This window comes from Chiloscyllium plagiosum, chromosome 4 (assembly GCF_004010195.1).
Source record: "Chiloscyllium plagiosum isolate BGI_BamShark_2017 chromosome 4, ASM401019v2, whole genome shotgun sequence".
Classification (NCBI taxonomy): domain Eukaryota; kingdom Metazoa; phylum Chordata; class Chondrichthyes; order Orectolobiformes; family Hemiscylliidae; genus Chiloscyllium; species Chiloscyllium plagiosum.
In genome coordinates, this window is record NC_057713.1 from 97,067,055 (window position 1) to 97,087,200 (window position 20,146).

At 39.9% G+C, this 20,146-nt stretch overlaps 1 protein-coding gene across 4 annotated transcripts in view; it reads right to left on the reverse strand.

The window, feature by feature from the left end:
* Nucleotides 1–14,953, reverse strand: part of zhx2a (zinc fingers and homeoboxes 2a) — a 103,312-nt gene extending 88,359 nt beyond the window's left edge. For all 4 annotated transcript variants that reach the window (XM_043688675.1, XM_043688674.1, XM_043688669.1 and 1 more), the window contains exon 1: nt 14,743–14,953. The gene's annotated coding sequence lies outside the window, so the exon portion shown is untranslated. The remainder of the gene's footprint in view (nt 1–14,742) is intronic.
* Nucleotides 14,954–20,146: the final 5,193 nt, after the last annotated feature.

Sequence of the window (20,146 nt, forward strand, 5' to 3'; positions counted from 1 at the left end):
GATCTCCTTTACACTGTGGGGAGTAAACACAGATAAAGTTCATGTTTTGCATGACCCCTCCTTTCTGTATGCACTTGAGACTGGGAGTTTCTATTTAATGTTCCCTCCTGCTCTGCCCTCTGTCCCTGGGCCCCTTTACCAATTCAATGAGGCTCGAAACCTCACACAGCAGCAACCCATCGTCCAATCAAACATCCTACAGCTGACTCAACTCAACATCAAGAACATCAATTATAATGGGGAGGTGGTGGGGGGCAGCTTCTGTTCCAAATCTTTTGGACACAAGTATTTCAGCCTTAAATATATACAAGGTCTCTTTCCCCAGAGCTCACTGCAGTAAGGAGTTCCAAAGTCTCTCAATCCTCTGAGGGAAGAAATTCCTCCTCAAGTCAGTCTGAAATTGGTGCCTCTTTATTCTGACACTATGCCCTCTGGTCCTAGCCATTCCCAGGAGGGGAAACATCCTCTCACCACTGACCCTATCAAGCCCCTGTCTGTCACAAAGAGATCGCATTCTTCTGAACTCCAGTGAGTAGACTCCCAACCTTTGCCCATGAAACAATCCCTCCAAACCTGGGATCATCCTTGTAAAACCTTCTCTGAACTGCATCCAATGAAATAATGCCTTTCCCTAAATAAGGGGAGTAAAATTGCTCACAGTATTCCAAAGCACCTTGTACAGTTTCAGTAAGACTTCCCTACTCTTATATTCCAACCCCTTTGAAATAAGGACCAATATTCCATTAGCCTTCCTGATTACCTGCTGCACCTACGTGCTACCTGTGTGTTTTAGGTACAAGTACCCTGAAGTTCCTTTTGTGTTGCGGCTTTCTGCAGTTTTTATCCATTTAAATAATATTCTGTACTTTTTGTTCTCCCTTCAACAATGAACAATTTCAGTTTTGCACATTATACTACAACTTTTTGCCAATTTATTTAACCAGTTAATATCATTTTGTAAGCTGGATGAGAGGAATGTCAGATTACCCATGATCCTATTCAATGGCAGCACAGCCCACTCCTGTTCCTCTTTATTGTCTTATTAATAAGGACAGCATTCATATACTACTGGACTTCAACCCTAGTTAAGATGCAAGTTGGCAACTTTTTTAGAAGAATGAAGGGGAGAATATTGGTGAGAACTTTTCAGAATATGTTTAACCGATTTGGTTTATTACAGAGAAGTCTGAATCACCAACAGGTCTAAGTGTGCAGTAAAATCTTATATCATTCAATAAAATTATGGCTGATCTTCAACCTTAGGCCACCTGCAACTGTTTCCTCATGTGCTTTGATACCTTTACAACTAAGACTAAGGTTTTTTAGCCAAAGCTGAAACATTACTTCTACCCCTCATTTAAGTCCTCTGATCAGCATTCAATTAGTCTCTTTGGTTGAAATATCATGAACAGGTACTTAAAATTATGACATATCTGGACTTCCACCTCAAATCTCTTTGAGACTCACTGATCATAAGTGATACCAATACCTAACAAGGAGGCTGTTTAAAAATGGCTTTGCAATTAATCTACAAAGTCTGGGAAAAATCAACCCTCTTTAAAAAATGAGAAGTAATTTCATTAAATGTTTTAACTGGGATGTTACAACTATATTAAAAATCAAAATACAAGATAAATTCATATTTGGCGATAATGTATTTGCATTTAGTAACAATTAATTTGCAACATTACTGGATTTAAGAATGATTGGAAAAATAACGAACTAAAATCTGATTTTTGTGTGCGCGCATGCTGAGTGTGTACGTGTTAATTGAAGGTTACTGACAAGCCACTTCAAGCCCTGAACCAAATCAGGTTAACTACTAATAGGCAAACAAAATTTGGACTGCAATTGTCTCTTCAAGAAATAGCAATTATGACACGGTGAACAAAAACAAAATTAGAAAATGCTGGAAAATCTCAGTATCTCTCTGGCAGCATCTGTGGAGAGAAATCAGAGTTAATATTTTAGGTTGAGTCACTGTTCTTCAGAACGAAACATTATGAATATTTGGCTTTGAGATTTAAAAGTGCAAAGATGAATAAATTGACAGTTTTCCCTCAAGTATCTCATCCTACCATTTGCCTGCCATCACAGGGCAAATGCTAAACTGTTCATTAGTCAATGGGAACAGACAGAACTAAAACTGGCATGTCAATTGAAATTTAAATTGTATCAAACTATTTAGTCAGTTTCAACCTAGTAACCATTTAAATTCATGACAATTTCAATAAACCCACCAATTAAATAGCTCATATTCTCACTAGGGAACAGAGAGTTCATTACTATACAGTTTCAACATCAGCTCAGCAGCTGCTTCAACATTTAACAACCTCAACCTGATGTTTTGCTGCTATTTTTATTTGCACTATTTAAAAAGAAATGACATTGCAGTTAAGAAACACTAAAACAGGAAATAAATTATTCCACCCACAATAAAAGGACATACACATAGAAGAAAACGTTGTCAGGCTTATAATTAAAGAATCTGTGACCAAGAGGCACAATGGTACCTTTCAAAGGGTCGGCTTCACATTTCAAATATTGAAATGGACTTTGGTTCCTTTCCTTTTCAGAAATGTTTAAGAGTATTGGTACTGCTTATGTGAAAAGCTTCATTTCAGACAACAGTTCCAAGTTTACTGCAACTTGCATTTATGTAGCACCTTTAAAACAATAAGGCATTTCAAAGCATTTCACAGAGACATTACAAAATAGATAATGACATTGAGACATAAAAGACAATATTAAGACCAGATGACCTCCCAAAGCCTGGTAGGCTTTAAGGAGTGTCTTAAGGGAGAAAGCAGTAGAGACAGAGGGTGGTTCAGGTAGGGAACTCTAGAGTGTGGGCCCAGACAACTGAGGACGCCAATAGCAGATCAATTAAAATCAAGGATGCTTAAGATTCCAAAATTAGAAGAGCACAAAAGAATTGTAAATTTGAAGGAGGTTAAAGAGTTATCAAAGGACCTAAGGCCAGGGAGGCTATGAGAATGCAAAGATAAAGAATTCAAATTAATGCACTATTCAACCAAGAGCCGATGTACTTTATATCACTGTTTTAGATTTCCTCAATCAAAATACATATTTAGACATTTACTCTGTATAACTTACTCACCCCTTAACCAATTTCATCTCACAGATATACATATGGTTACATGTGCCTTATAAGTTAGCACAAAGGATCAAGTAGGCAAGATGGGTGGCATTGCCCAGAAACTGGATGGGAAGTAGCCAGCACCTGGTGACCAATGAACAGGAATGGATCCTCCTGTACAAACACCACAGATTTAGTGCTTTTAACCTGCACATTAGTTGATACCTATGTTGGGAGTACTTTTCAAAGTATCAACATATACACTTATCTATGATAGGCCAGTGCGCAGAGGGCGAGTGGACAAACAGCATTTGATGTAAGTTAGGACATCAGATTTTTGGATGATTTCAAGTACACAGCCAGGAGTGCATTAGGATAGTCAAGTCCAGAGTTAACAAAGACATGGCTGAGGGTTTCAGCAGCTGAACAACTGGGCAGGAGTGAAGATGAGCACTGTTATGGAGCTGGAAATAGAACACATTATAGATATCAAAGCTATAAAATTTAACTAGATTGTCTGCCATAACCATTCTGACTAGAAAATCTTCATCATTGTTTTGTATTTATCCAATTAGTATCTCTGGTACACACTTAATTACTGATTGATCCCTGACAATCTGCATCAGAAACAGATGTCCCTCTTGTTGAAAGTAAGCACACATCTGTAAATTATTGCAACAAGTACCACTGTTGAAGACACAGAACATTCTGTTACTATGCAAAAGGTCACGCACGACAAAGTATTCTTTTTGGTTACAAGCTGCTCCATCCCTCAAACTGTCATGGTTGTAAGAAAATTGATTATAAATTAGAATTCTTATGCCAATTGTTTTCTCTCCATGCTAAAAGTATACTTTTAATGGCTGCTTCCTATTTGTATCCTTCTAGTCTTTTGGCAACAGAGTAAGCAGGACAATTCAGGGATAAGGAGAAAGTGAGGTCTGCAGATGCTGGAGATCAAAGTTGAAACTTTATTGCTGGAACAGCACAGCAGGTCAGGCAGCATCCAGGGAACAGGAGATTCGACGTTTCGGGCACAGGCCCTTCTTCAGTTTCCTGAAGAAGGGCCTGTGCCCGAAACGTCGAATCTCCTGTTTCCTGGATGCTGCCTGACCTGCTGTGCTGTTCCAGCAATAAAGTTTCAACAATTCAGGGATAAGAAAGGCAGCAGGCCATTGAGCCTCTTGAGGCGATTCAGTCAGGCCACGGGGGATTAATCATATCACCACTTCATTTACCTCCTGCTGATTCATTTCATTTGACACCCACATGTAGCAGCATCAATGGTGAACATTTGAACCAGCCCTTTTGGGGACTTTTTGGGCGCAAGAGTGGAGGTGGGCGGGAAAAAAAAAGAAAGAGGGTAAGGTGGTGTGGGGTGTGTGTCTGGCGGGAGGAGGATACTACTTTTTGTATGGCCTTACAACCTGGTTCTAAATTTTAATGATTGCTGATGCCCTTTCGTTCACAAACTCAAGTCATTTTGAAAGTCTTCATGATATAGAGTCATAGAGATGTACAGCACGGAAACAGACCCTATGGTCCAACTCGACCATGCCAACCAGATATCCTCACTTAATCTAGTCCCATTTGCCAGCACTTGGCCCACTTCCCTCTAAATCCTTCCTATTCTTATACCCATCCAGATGCCTTCTAAAATGTTGTAATTGTACCAGCCTCCTCCACTTCCTCTGGCAGCTCATTCCATACACACATCACCTTCTGTGTGCAAAAGTTGCCCCTTAGGTCCCTTTTATATCTTTCCCCTCTCACGCTAAACCTATGCCTTCTAGTCTGAACTCATCCCACCCCAGGGAAAAGACCTTGACTATTCACTCTATCCATGCCCCTCATTTTATAAACCTCTATACAGGTCACCCCTCAGCCTCGGATAGTCTAGGGAAAATAGCCTCAGCCTATTCAGCCTCTCTTGATAGCTCAACCCCTCCAACCCTGGAAAAGATTTGTAAGGATGTTGCAAGTTTCACAATACCCTCCCTATAGGAGGGAGACCAGAACGGCACACAGTATTCCAAAAGTGGCCTAACCATTGTCCTGCACAGCTGCAACACGACATCCCAACTCCTATACACGATGCACTGAACAATAAAAGCAAGCGTACCAAATGCTTTCTTCACTACCTGTCTGCCTGTGATTTCACTTGCAAGGAACTATGAACCTGCACTCCAAGGTCTCTCTGTTCAGCAACACTCCTCAGGACCTTACCTAAAAGGCATTTGGATAGATACAAGAATAGGAAAATTTTGGAGGTATGTGGGCCAGGAGCAGGCAGTTGAGCTAGTTTAGTTTGGGACTATATTCGGCAGGAACTGGTTGGACCAAAGGGTCTGTTTCCATGCTGTATGAATCTATGACGCTGTTGGGTGTATTTAGATGGATGTCACTCTCTTCTCTATTCACTTCCCATCCCCCACCCCGACTTAAAACATTTAATTTCTCCGAAATGGAAGCTGAATATTAATGAAGATTTATAGACACACACCACCTCAGATTCTCTCATATCACTTGACGTAATAAATGTTTGACATGCTTCTCAAATAAAGTTTCTTTTCTCCCCAACCACCTACAGAACTTCAGGGAAACTCAACCTTCCAACATTAATTTTTAAATTTCTGTAAATCAGTCTGCAAATTTTACGTATGTTTGTAACTCAAACTATTTCTACAACATATTAACATCCTTATGTTGGTTATCAGCACCCCTGTAACATGTGTCAAAACACACTGTTACAAAAAGGAGTAAAATACATTGCATTTTTCAGTGAATGATAACATTCTGTTAAACTGGTCACCAGTTTCCATCTATGTAACACTGCTGATGCAGACACTGTCCTTTCCCCAGTGTATCTGTCATTGGAATCCACATCCATGCTTTGGTAACTTCATGTTTAACTAGTCCAATGCACTCCAGGTTAGACTCCTACACTCTGTTCTCTGTAAACATGGGCACATTCTCCCCATGTCTGTGTTGGTTTCCTCCGGTTTCCTCCCACAATCCAGTGATGTGCAGGTCAGGTGAATTGGCCATGCTAAATTGCCCATAATGTTAGGTTCATTAGTCAGAGGGAAATGGGTCTGGGTGGGTTACTCTTCAGAGAGTCGGTGTAGACTTGTTGGGCCAAAGGGCCTGTTTCCACACTGTATGGAACCTAACCTAAACTTCAAGTCAAAGACAGTGTTCAACTTGCATAACTCTTATTCACCAAGCATCCTTCTGCTCACTGATCTACACTGGCTCCCAGCTGAGCAACTAATCTATTTCAAAATTTTCATCCGAGTTCTCAATTCACTGAGGTCTCAGCCAACTCTTGTCCCACCAGCCCCACACCACTCAGATTCACACATTTCCCCCAACACTGGTTTGCAAATCATTGAGTTTAACCATTTCAGGTGCATGCAATGCTCTGCAATTCCCCCTCTCATTTCTTTCTCTTCTATTTTAGGGCCCTCCTTTACCTTACCTGTTTGAACAGCTTTTGGTCAGCTGTAATAAAATGGTGTTTTAGGTGTAAAATGGTATTTTACATTGCTCCTTGGCACATTTTATTAAATTTTAAAAAGTCACATAAAAGCAAACTTTGCAAATATAAATTTTTGAGTGACGCAGTGTTGCTGGATAATTTGAGATAAGAATATATAGAAAGAGCCATATCTTCTTAATAGCACAATTTATAGCATAATGCTGGAATATTTCTTTGTTCTTCTGAAATACCACATTTTTTTCTTTAATATATCTGCATTGAAAAACTTAATTCCTCAATCATACTTATAAAATGTTGCGGTTCTGTTCGCAGAGCTAGGAATTTGTGTTGCAGACGTTTCATCCCCTGTCTAGGTGACATCCTCAGTGCTTGGGAGCCTCCTGTGAAGCGCTTCTGTGTTGTTTCCTCCGGCATTTATAGTGATTTGTCTCTGCCGCTTCCGGTTGTCAGTTCCAGCTATCTACTGCAGTGGCCGGTATATTGGGTCCAGGTCGATGTGTTTGTTGACAGAATCTGTGGATGAGTGCCATGCCTCTTGGAATTCCCTGGCTGTTCTCTGTTTGGCTTGTCCTATAATAACTATGACAACTTGCATTATCTTAAAGAGTCATTAATATCCAAGTACAAAATCTTAGTCTGAACTACGTTGGTTACAGAATTTGACATAATAAACTAAATTAATTTTACTGTCTTTGAAATGAATGTCATTCAACCAAGATGCCAGATGCCCAATAAGTGGAGTGAAATGATCGTGGCATAATTCAATCAGAATAGGTTAATTTCTGACCTCTAAAATCAGTTTGTTTCATAGAATGTTGTTTATAATTTTTTTTACAGTATAGTTGTATAAAGACCGTTTGTTTCTCATTCCACCCCCCCCCTCCTCTAACCACTTGAGACAAGGTCGGTGGATGTTGGTGATAACTGTTTAATTGATTATTGGGGGAGATGACTGGAATTTTTCTTTTCAAAGTTGATCATTACCTTAGTGCTTGGAGACAAAAGACCATAGGGCATAAGATAGAGGAAAAGAATTAGGCCATTCAGTCTGCTCCATTATCTGATACTTTCCAGCTAAGTTGGGTTGTCATCCAGATCCTGCTAAAATCTGTGCCATGTGTTTCTTTATCAGCTGAACCATGGGTAGATCTGAACATGGGTACTTATTAAAATTTCACTTTTGTTGAAGATGATTACATCAAAGATGCTTTCCAAATTAATCCACAAGGGTAGTGTTTGAGACTCAACCATTTTCAGTTTGTAAAATGATTTTACCTTCAAAAATAATGTCTGAACTGGGTATATTTGCTGATGATTGTGCAATGATTAGCACCATTTGTAACTCATTAGGTATTGGCCTCGTCTCTGTCGAGATGCAGCATTCAAGCTTGGCTGATGAATGAAGTTAAATTTGTACATCATCATTTCCACTGAGAGAGAATCCAACCACCTTCACTTGATAGTCAATAGCAGTACACTACTGCTGAATTCCCCACCATTGAGATCCTGGAGATTATTCTTGACCATAAACTGAACTGGGCTAATCATATGCAGGAGCAGAAGAGGAGGCTGGGAATTCAAATGGCAAATAACTCTCGTCCTAACTCCTGAAAGCCTGTCCATAGTCTAAAAGGCACAACACTAGAGTGTGATAAAATACTCTGCACTTGCCTGAACGGATGTAATGCCATCAACAAGCTCAACACCATCAAAATCAAACCAGTCCACTCGATTAGCGCCCAATCACCAACTTAATTATTCACATTTTTCACCAATGCACAATGGCAGCAATGCATACTATCCATATGATAGACTGCAGCAAGTCATTTCTAAACTCAAACTCTACCATCAATCAGGAAAAAGTGTGTGTGAATAACACCACCTGCAAATTTTGCTCCAAGCCACACAACATTCTTATTTGAAATGATATTACAAATCCTTGATTGTTGTGGAAGATTCTGGCAGTCCCTTCTTGACAGCAGAATTGGTGTACTTGCATCAGATGGATTATAGCAGTTCAGTCTCAAGGGTCAATGAATGCTGCACATCCCAGTGACACCCAAACACCATGAAAGATTGTAACAAAAATAGCAAGTCAGACCAAGTTACAGAGTTCGTCCTTAGCAGAAGCAAGAGAAAAAAAATACATACATTGTATTGTTTGATGAATTAGTCCTTATACTATGAGCTACACATGAAGGAGGTCCATTTCCAAGATATATCTGTGACCTAAAGTTATCAATGGTAAATAGCTCTTGTTCTGAACATTACCGTTACAGTAACTATGTCCTCAACAGGCCTCATTAAAAACTCACTAATTCACAGGTCTATCAGAATTAAATTGGTTTCTAAATGTCACAAGAATATTTTTCAGAAGTAGTTGTCTAATTGACTTGATAGTTTAGTGCTTACATCATTTCTGCAGGGAAAAAAATCTTTTCTACATCTCTGACTCAACACAAACAATTAGTCCTTGAATTTCTGTTCCAAAATTTTCACATAAACCCTGTAGGTAAAAGGTCTAAAATATCATGAGGTTGGGAAAATAAATTTAAAATACAAAGTGATAAAAAGGCAAACCATGGGATAGCTTGTGAGCACAATGCTATCTTTCAAAGAACTAAACTGTATTAAGTCTTTGCAATGCATTAAATTATTGAAACATGAGTTCAGCTTGGGCCATGCTTGCCCAATGTAATCAGCACAGAACATTGAGAGTGAATAATACTTAGAAAATTGTCCAAAATGCATTATTTAGGCAACTTGATATTAAAACATTGCACAGCATGTCACTCAGAAAATAAAAGCACTAGCAGCAAAACTTTAGTGTGACGGTAGTCAAGGCAACAAGAAATGTATTGCAATTTGAAACGCTGAACTCTCACAACCTAGCACACATGTTAGGCTTCTCATTCATCAGCCTTCATTATAACTCCATGCTCATTGCAGCAAACTTGAATTTCTTTTTGGCTTTCTTCTCTAGCAAAACTGTGAAAACATTGTTGACAAAAAATATCCAATTAAATGTTTTATTAATGGGTGGCTCTGGCTTCTGTTTAAATCTCCAATAATCTTTATGTAAATTATGCAGTAAAGGTTTTCACACCCAGTGAGCATCTTTGAGAACTAATGGAAGTTGACAGTTCTTATTGGTACAAATTAAGGTGTGAATGAAGTGTCCAAAGGCCCAACCATTTCCTGTATTGAGCACTGGAGTGACTGGAAGGAAACTGTTAAAGTAGCACAGAATATTTTTCTAAATTTAAGCAGATGTAAAACTGTGAAACCAACAAGCAGATAGGATATAACAGATGCAGTGACGCTTTTTAAAAATGTGTTCATTCACAGGATGGAAGCATCACAGGTCAGGACAACACTTCTTCTACTGCTGACCCTTAAGAAACAGGTGATGCCTGTTAAACTGCTCTGGTTCACCTAGTGCAGGCACACAGATAGGCAGAGTTCCAGGATTTTGAAACAATTAGGAAGGAACAGCCGATATATTTCTAAGTAAGGATGGCGTGTAAATAGGGGTACCTTGGAGACTGGTGGTGTTTCCATTCACCTGCTGCTCTTGTGCTTCCAGGTGATAGCAGCTCTTTAAAAGTAGCAACATGAGGCCAATTAAGCAGTCTGCTTTGACCTGGATGATGGCGTTAAGCTTCTTGAGTGTAATTGGAAAGAATTCCCAGCCTCTAACCTTTTGTCGCCAGTTTTTCTGTACCTGGTCAAGTTAAGTTTTGGCCAATAGTGACTCCCAGGATATTAATGGTGAGGATTCGACCATGGTAATGCCAATGAATACTAAGGGAGGGATTCTTTCCCTCCCCATCTTTGCCTGACATGAAAACATGGGGGGGAAAAAAAAGACAGCCTGCTATGGCTGAGATGGAGTGAGTGCGGCAAAACAACTAGTTAAACTGGGTACGCAGGAAAAGAGAAACTAGTACACAGTTTTTTTAAAAAATAAGTGGAAAAGGTTTTCCAGTCTTTAAACTAAAACTGCAAGATATTTGATCACACATCCTCTGCAAAGATCCTTCTGGCTTATTTTTAATGCTGACTTTTGTAATTTACAATGTAGATATAAAGAAAGACACCATTATTACACAAAAGAACAAAATAAAACTAATTCAAATGCTATAGCAGCACGAACACAGTGAGAAATGTACTCACTCTTTGATGTGCTGTTACAAAGGACAACACTATATCCAGATTGTCCTGACTAGTCAGTTATCCTCACAGTTATTCATTAGGAACATTGGTATGTTCATATATTGCAAATATATATTTTAGAAAGCCTAAGAACAGAGATGACGAACACCCAACAAGCATTTTAATAAAGTGCAGGAAGTAAGGCAAGGGGAATGGCATTATTTTTAATCTCACTGGATACAAAACATTAAAATGAATATCTACAAATCAAATTGCTGAAATAATGAGTGCACTGATGAGTAGTAACAGAAGTCTTTCAAAAGGTAGCGAAAAATCAGCTCCAAGCTTTCATCTAGAGATAAACAGCTGTGAACCTGTTTACTATATCTACAAATTTCTGAAAACAAATCTGTTCCTCAGATCTCCAAATTTTGCAAAACCAATGGCATCAGCACCCCAAGCCTTTTTGAGTTCCACTAAATTCGTGCACTTCATCCCATTTCAGCAGGGAGCGTTAGTCACAAGCAAGAAACAAATGTTGCAGCCTTCTTTAGAACAAACATTAACGTTTCAAAAGTTGAAAGGTGCTACATTCCTTTTGCAAGAGCACTTGATCACAATTTTAAAAAAATACACTGCAAGTGAGGAATGACGAAAGAGATGGCCACACAATCTTGCACATTGCTTTTGTTCATTCCACTTGCCATTCCTTCAAAAAGAGTCAACCAGAAATGAATATATACAATAATCTGCAATTTCACTGTTCAAAATTTTTGTCACTACAAAATCTGGTACAACTAATACTCCCCAAACAACAGTGAACATGTAAGTCACAGATAGTAGAACATACGTTATGTAAATAACAAGATGCCTTGCTGTTCTACCAGAAAGCCACAAATTTATTCCAACCAGTACCTGAACTAAACCCCAAATCATGTCACACAGTGGCACATTCATCCTGTGAACACGCAGCCAATTGATAATAAAATTCTTTCTGTAAACACTGACAGTGATAAAAAAAAAGTAGAGAATCATACCAATTAAACCAATAGACAACAAAAATTTAATCTATTTTTAAAGGAAAAAAAATTAAGGAAAGCACTGCACAAGTTCAACTGGTAATCTAACACTACCTGCCACACAAATTGATAAGGAACTGCAAATAGTGTAAATACAAGATGGGTACTTTAAGTACAGATTGCCCTTATCAGAAGTGAATGGTTGCTTGTAATATGCAGATTATCAATTGTTACATGTAACATGCCAGAAATCCTCAACTGACATAATATTCACATACATTTGCTCACAACGAGCTAATTGAGTGGCAAAACTCATTTTTTCCAAAGTAGTAGAAATGTATACATCTTCTCTTCACATTTAGTGTTTTGAATACTGTAGTTCCCTGTATCACAAAATGCACTTTTGTTCACAAATTATTAAAGCATATTTTGGATGTACTTTAACCAACTGAATGACAAAGCCAGATTTTGCTGTTGTGTACCATTACAAGGTTAGAATTAGAAAGGTTTTAGGAATTTTGCATCTGATTCGAGTAACTTTCTACATCCATGACCCTGGACCACCAGGTTAGATTGCCTCATCACTCATTGGCTTACTATTTTTTCTTTCTTTAGAAACCCCCCCCACCTCCAAAAAAAAGACAGTGGATGTGGAAAAAAAGCATCATTTCAAGTTCCTCCATACGGATCTTAGTGTTAGGCCTGTCCACGTCTGCCTTTTCATTGAACCCTTCTTAATTTCAATTAACGTTCTTAATTCAGTGCTTTAATAAGAGGTACCATCTAGTTAAATCATGTGGAAATACACATAGCCAGAAAGCGTTGGCAACATATTCAATGAGGGCCCTTCACATTCAACATCAAAAACAAGTGCCTGTTTTCATTTAAAGTGTACAAAGACTTAATTCAACATATTGCAAATAGTCACCCTGTCATACTTTGAACTCATTCATGTAACATGGGTGTCAGTAAATTTCATCTATCCCTGTGTAAAAACACAATGAATGAAGCCAGGGAAATTTTTGACTGTTGCTCCTCATGCTGCTTCAGTTCCAAGGTTTTCAGGCCTCTTCCAAAATGCAACCAAGGATCACAACATATTTTTCAAATTAATTTTATTTTGTAAAACCATGCAGGACTTTTTCTTAAAAGCAGAAATCAATTTGGCAGGATTGCAGCTCAAAAAGGCCAAGAAAACATTGTAAATTCAATATTAATATTTACATAATGCTCCCTGCACTTGGGGAGTTACTATGCATTGCCAAATAACAGGGTAGAAGGGATGGTCCATAAAAAAAAACTCCACATATGGAGACAGTGATCTGATACAGGTTTTTGTCCTGCACATTCATGATTTTACAATAGTTTTGTTCTGGTTGATTGTTCATTAGTTGTGTTGTGTGCAACTATTGTTTTATAATAATCTTGTGTTGCTGAAACTTGCAACTATATAAACAGGAAAGTACAACACTACTCTATTGCTATGGCATTCATGATTCTTTTTACAAAAATTAGAAGTCTGCATATTATCAGACTAACAAAGACTCCCTGCTTCCAGTACGACCTGTTGTTTTCATGAAGGAGTCAGTAAATTTTAAAACTGTTTCTGTATGCCTACTCTTGGCAAAACAAACTCTGTGTCTGTGTTCTTTAAAACCAGTCTTGTAAATCACCGACATTGGCTGATGAACGCTGCTCTTTTCTCTGAGCACAAACATGCCAAAAGGCCCGACAACAAGTTTTAAAGACATAAGATCTCATTTCATTAACCCATACATATCAGCATGTTTTCAGATACAACAGAAAATGGTTTTAAATCATTCCAGAGGACCATGCATAAGTGACTAACAGTTACAAATCAGAAAAGACAGCAATGACTAGACTTCGAGCTTTAAGTATGGAACTTATTATCCAACACTGAACGCATTTGATGATGTTTACAACAGAGATACAGACGTAAATAGTAAACTCTAGTTTTCATTTTTTTGAAAGGGGAGTGTTGTTTATATGCCACCACGTACAGTTAGAGCATGAAGGGATGCTATCTCTTTGAACTGAAGTTTGGGAAATTTAAATCACGCTCGCACACTAGCAAACAAAAGCCTGATCTCCTTTCCAGCTTTCAAACGAAGGTAGTACATGCTCCAAAAGGAAAGATTGACCACCCAAAGTCCTATCTCTGGGCAATCGAGGCCCTTGATGCCCAATCAGTATTATTCATTTTTGAAGCAAAAAGGAAAGAGAGAGAGAGAATATTGGGTCGCAGCAAACGGTTCCCTACCTGCACAACAACCAGCACCATCACCATTAGCCCCAAGACCCTCATTTCATCACCAAGCAACGCGCCAAATCTCTCCCACCACCGCCACACACCCCAAAACACACCACCGAATCTCCGCCAAATTCTCGCCCCTGCCCAATCTCTGGGGACATACTCCCAAAGCCAACGCCAAATCCGCCCACCAAGCCGCCGGCCGATTACACCAATAGTACCCCGCACCCCGTTCCCCCACCGGATCTCCGCCCAAACTCCGCCAGTCTCGCTCCCTTGGCCCTGGTCGGATCGCGCATTTTGTTTCATGCGGCCAACCAAAAATCGGCGACACCATAGCCACAGCTTCCCGCAAAAAAAAACACTCACTAGTAAATCTTCCACTTTGTTTGTTGGGGGGTGGGAAGAAAGAAGACTACGGCTGGCAAAAAAAGAACCTTTCCCCGGAAAATACAGGAGAAGATGAAAGGGAAATAAAACCGACACCCACCTTGAAAAAGCAGAAACATTTTTTTTGTTTTATAAAACAACAGCTGACAGGAGATTTGGGGGGGGGGGGGCAGGCATAGCCGCCATGTTTCGCTCTACTTACGACATGGGAGACATGTTTAAGTTGCATTTTATTCCTCACTGTCTGGGCTGAGGTGCAGTGTGTGGAAGGGAGGAGGGAGAGAGGGGGTTAAAATCTCCTTACCTGCTCCTCCTGCTGCTGCTCCCACCGCTGCGCTGAGGGGATACTAGGAGCTGAGCCGCCGCTACTCTGTAACTCTTTCTTGGCTACAATGTAACCAGCAGCGAAATGTAGCAAAGCCCAGCTTGGAGGCACAGGGAAGCCTCGACAGGGGCAGATCCGCCAAAGCACATGATCGCAAACGTCAGCAAGCACTATTTGCATACGATACCAGAAGCGGCTTTCTTCCTCTCGATGTGTCCGCGAGCGTTCCTTCTTGTGCACAAGTTTCTGCTGTCCAAGTCACTCAGCCCTCTCCCTCCCGCTGAACTCTGCCCAGCACGTGTGCTGGATCCTTCCAGTACCAGCAACCAGTAATGGGCAAAGTGGTCAACTCCCATCCCGGGACGATAGAGTTTGCCCAACCATGTAAACAGCTGAGGAAATTGGCCCTGTGCTCATTCTCAGCTTTACTCTCTGGATTTTGGAAGAGTGGGAGGCGAACTCATGGAATGAGCCATCCCAGGTTCTGTAGTGGCTGGGTAGGTTGATTGCTGAGAGATTGCTGATGAAGAGCTTGTGCTCGACTCTCCTGCTCTTCAGGGACGCTGACTGACCAGCTGTGCTTTTCCAGCACCACACTTTTTGATTCTGATGTCCAGCGTCTGTAGATCTCACTTTCTCCTTGCTGAGAAATTGCTTCTGCTGTCCAGGGCATCTAAGGCATGGGGGCTCAGTGAAATGAGAAGTTCCTTCACTCAAAGGGTTGTGAAATTTGGAATTTTCAGCCCCAGGTTGTTATTGAACCCACCAAGGGCTAGGCTAGACAGATGTGAGGTCTGTCAACGAATATAGGAACAGACAGGAAGGTGAAGTTGATGCCCAAGATCACCCATGATCATATTGAATAGCAGAACAGACTCAACTGCCCTTATGCTCCACTGTGCTGTTATTTCTTGTGTTTTTGTGCTCATCCCAGATCCTGTTACCGTTGTTACCTCAAAGTCTTGACTAGTGTTTTGAGAAATATTTAACATGGCCATTTTTCAACCCAAATGATATGACAAGCCTGACACAATATTGTTTATTAAAACTACATTTATATTTTCCTTTCCTGACATTCCAAAAGGTCATCCATTGGGTCATGAGTCTGTGGAATCCATTTCCCCAGAAAGCAGCTAAGGCTGGAAAATTTACTTTATTCAAAGTTAAAAATCAGACAACACCAGGTTATGGTCCAACAGATTGATTTGGAACTAGCTTTCAAAGCACTGCTTCTTCATCAGGTGGTTGTGAAGCAGGACCATAAGACACAGAATGTATAGCAAAAGATTACAGTGATAAAATGATACAAGAAACAAACCTATACTGTTATGTCTTTCATCTTTTAGAATGGATTTGCTGGTTTCGGTTCTTTAATATGTAAATCCCAGAACTTATTTTAAGTCACATTCTCAAGATAATTTAAGGTTTTATAACAAAAGGTGACATTTAAGCTCAGACATCTCTAGAGCATTAAAGCTTAAAGGTGTGAGGTTAAAGTCTATCTGTATCCCAATCTTGAATCAGACTGGTTCTATTTCCAAAGTGGAATTTACAAGTATTACATGGATTGACTGCCTGCATTGACTGCTTGCAGGTTCTGCATTTTTTGAGCAAATAGAAGGTATCAGCAAATATAATTCAGCATGTTCAGATGAGGAGGAACATGACGAGACTTGAAGGTGCTCAAGGATGCCCTTGTAAGATGCTCAACTCATTAATTGCCAGTTCTGACGTGCCACAGCGAGAAACCGTAATTATCTTCTCAGGAGACAACTGATGCAACTGATAAGGTAGCCTTAGTTGTGCAGTACTTCCCGGGAGCCGAAAAAATATGCCATGTTCTTCGCAGCCTGCAACACATTATCAATGAGGATGAGCACTTCGCCAAGACCTTCCCTATGCCTCCACGTCTCACCTTTAAACAACCACCAAACCTTAAACAGATCATTGTTCACAGCAAACTGCCCAGCCTTCAGGACAACATTGATCACAACACCGTACAACCCTGTCATGGCAGCCACTGCAAGACATGTCAGAATGTCGACACAGATATGGGGATACCACCCACCATGTATGCGGCAGGTGCTCATGTGACTTGGCCAACATTATCTATCTCATATGCTGCAAGCAAGGATGCCCCCAGATATAGGGTACATTGCCAAGACCAAGCAGACGCTATGATAATGGATGAATGGACAACAATCACCAGGCAGGGGTGTTTCCTCCTAGTCGGGAAACACTTCAGCGGTCAGCGACGTTCGGCCTCGGACCTTCAGGTGACCATCCTCCAAGGCGGATTTTGGGACAGGCAACACTGCAAAGTGGCCGAGCAGAGGCTGAGAGCCAAGTTCGGTACCCATGGGGATGGCCTCAATTGGGGTCTTCTGTTCATATCCCACTACGGGTGACCCCACTACACTATACACTCTCTCACACATAGGCACAAACACATGTTTACACGCTCACACACTCATGCAGACCCTCTCTCATACACAAACTCTCTCTCATATGCTCACACATATACCCCCTACACTCGCACCCACGCACGCACCCTCTCACAGGCTAATATCCCATCTCACACACACACTTTACCAAGCTTGTGCATACGCAAACACAAACTTTCTCATGTTCACTCATGCTCAAATGCACACACTGACTCTGTCTCTCTGTCTCTTTCTCTTTCTCTCTCTCCTGTACGCACGCGCACACGTAAGTTTATGGGGTGAATTTGTATTTTCAGAATTATATTTGCAGACACATTATATTTTGCTCAAAAAATGCAGAACCTGCAAGCAGTCAATGCAGACAGTCAATCCATATAATATTCATAAATTCCACTTTGGAAACAGAACCAGTCTGATTCAAGATTGGGATACAGACAGACTCTAACCTCATACCTTTAAGGTATTGTCTGAGCTTAAATGTCACCTTTTGTTATAAAACCTTAAATTATCCTGAGAATGTGACTTAAAAGAAATTATGGGATTTATATATTAAAGAACCGAAACCAGCAAATCAATTCTGAAAGATGAAAGACAATCTAGGTTTGTTCAATATATCATTGTATCACTGTAATCTTTTGTTATAAATTCACAACCACCCGATGAAGTAGCAGCGCTTCAAAAGCTAGTGCTTCCAAATAAACCTGTTGGACTATAACCTAGTATTGTGTGACTTTTAACTTCGTCCACTCCAGTCCAATGCTGGCTCCTCCAAATCATAACTTTATTCAAAGCTGAGTTAGATGGTTTTAAATAGAAATTGAATGTTAAAGGGCAGACAGGAAAGTGGAGTCAAAATCGTCAGTCAGGAATTATAGAATGGCAAACAGGATTGACGAGTGAGTGGCCTATTCCTGCTTCTAGGTTGTGTGCTCCTATGCTTCTTAGGCATTTAATCCTTTGTTTGAAATGTCATTGTTGCAGTGGATGAAATGCCACAAGCCAAGTTGCCCAAAATGTGATAAAACCAAATATATTTGTATATAATTAATGCTGATTGAGGAATAAATATTGGCCAATATTTCAGCATTAACTGGGGGTTGTTGTAGTGCAGCAATGGTATCCCTACCTCTGAACCCTGAGTTCAAGTCCTACCTGCTCTAGAGATGTGTGATAACATGTGTTTGAAAAAGTTGTTTTAAAAAAGAACTGCCTGGTTCTTCTTCAAAATAGTGCCCCAGGAGTGTTTACATCCACCAAAAGGTCAGTCAGTTTTAAGCCACCTGAATTTTGAAAGATGATGTCTCTCTAAGTACATTGGTTTATCCAAACATTATTTTTACTGAAATTCTTCAGTGAGATTTGACCCACAATCTCAATCTCTAAAATGAGAATAGTACCGTCTAAGCTACAGCTGTTTTTATCAATTCCAGCTACATCATTCTTGGATGGATAGCTTGCAGTAATGTAACATAATAATGATATTTTTGCATTTAATTCAACCACAATCAATTTTCATTTTCCTTTACCCATTGCACATTTATACATCAGATTTTAATGTTAATAAAGATTAGGGTTAGATTAATTGTTGCAACAATAGCTTTAATACTACTAAATTGTAACAAGTGTAATTAAAGTAAACTGTGCCCCAAAGTATTGAATAAACCAGTGAAGTTCATTCCCTTTTACTTCCTCACCCCCCTCCCAGGTTTGGAATTAGCATACGTAATTTGAAAATAGACCGTTTCATTTCAGGTTATGATTGAGGAAAATAAAGCATTTGACATTTACAGCAGGTTTATTTTCTGCATGATTTAAGATATTATAATTCAGACATTTAAGATCTCATCAATCCAACAAAAAAAACAAAGAATACCTCGAAGATGCCCCAATATATTGTGCAGCATTGCAGTGACTAATTTCTGTCCGATGGGTGAACTTATCAGTTCACTGAACTGCAAGAGCCAAGTGGCCTTTTATTCCTACAGCTCTTGCTCAACGTGCTCATTGAATCTGACATCAAGGCTTTTCTGATGAAAGATTGGAGTGAGATCTATTGCTCGGGAAAGCCCTGTAGTTAAAGAAACACTCACACAAGCACACACACAGGGGATTTCGTCTGACGGAGAGGAAATGACACACATCAGCAACTCCAAACAGCAGGCGCGCAATTCCAACCGGCCTCACAGTTACACCCCCCTGCTCTTCTATACCTGGTCAAGAAAGTAGCATAATTGAAATACTTAAAGGGACATGATCCTTTTTCTTTGTTTAAATATAAGAAATATGGCATTTGAAATTTCTTAGACATAAGCAGCCTTCAGTATTTTAAAGATGCAGCGTTATCTTTGTAGATTTTTAGGTTGTTGACTGAAGGTATAAGATTTGTATTTGCGAAGTGACTGTCCTGACCCCCAAAGTATTCATTGCCAATAAGACAGTCACTGTTATAATGTAGGAAACACAGCAGCCAATTAGCACATAGCAAGATCCCATACGCTGTAAAGTGATAATGACCAGATCAGTGTAGATAGGATAAATAGACAAGGTCTTTTCACTGGGGTGGGGGAATCCAGAACTAGAGGGCATAGATTTAGGGTGAGAGGGTAAAGATATAAAAGAGACCTAAGGGGCAACTTTTTCACACAGAGGGTGGTGTGTGAATGGAATGAGCTGCCAGAGGAAGTGGTGGAGGCTGGTACAATTGCAACATTTAAAGGCATCTGGATGGGTATATGAATAGGAAGGGTTTGGAGGGATATGGGCCAAGTGCTTGCAAATGGGACTAGATTAGGTTAGGATATCTGGTCAGCAAGGATGTATTGGACTCAAGGGTCTGTTTCCGTGTTGTACATCTCTATGACTCTATGACTCTATGACTATGAGAGATCATAGTCTTAGAATAAGGGGTAGCAAATTTAAAACAGAATTGAGGAGAAACT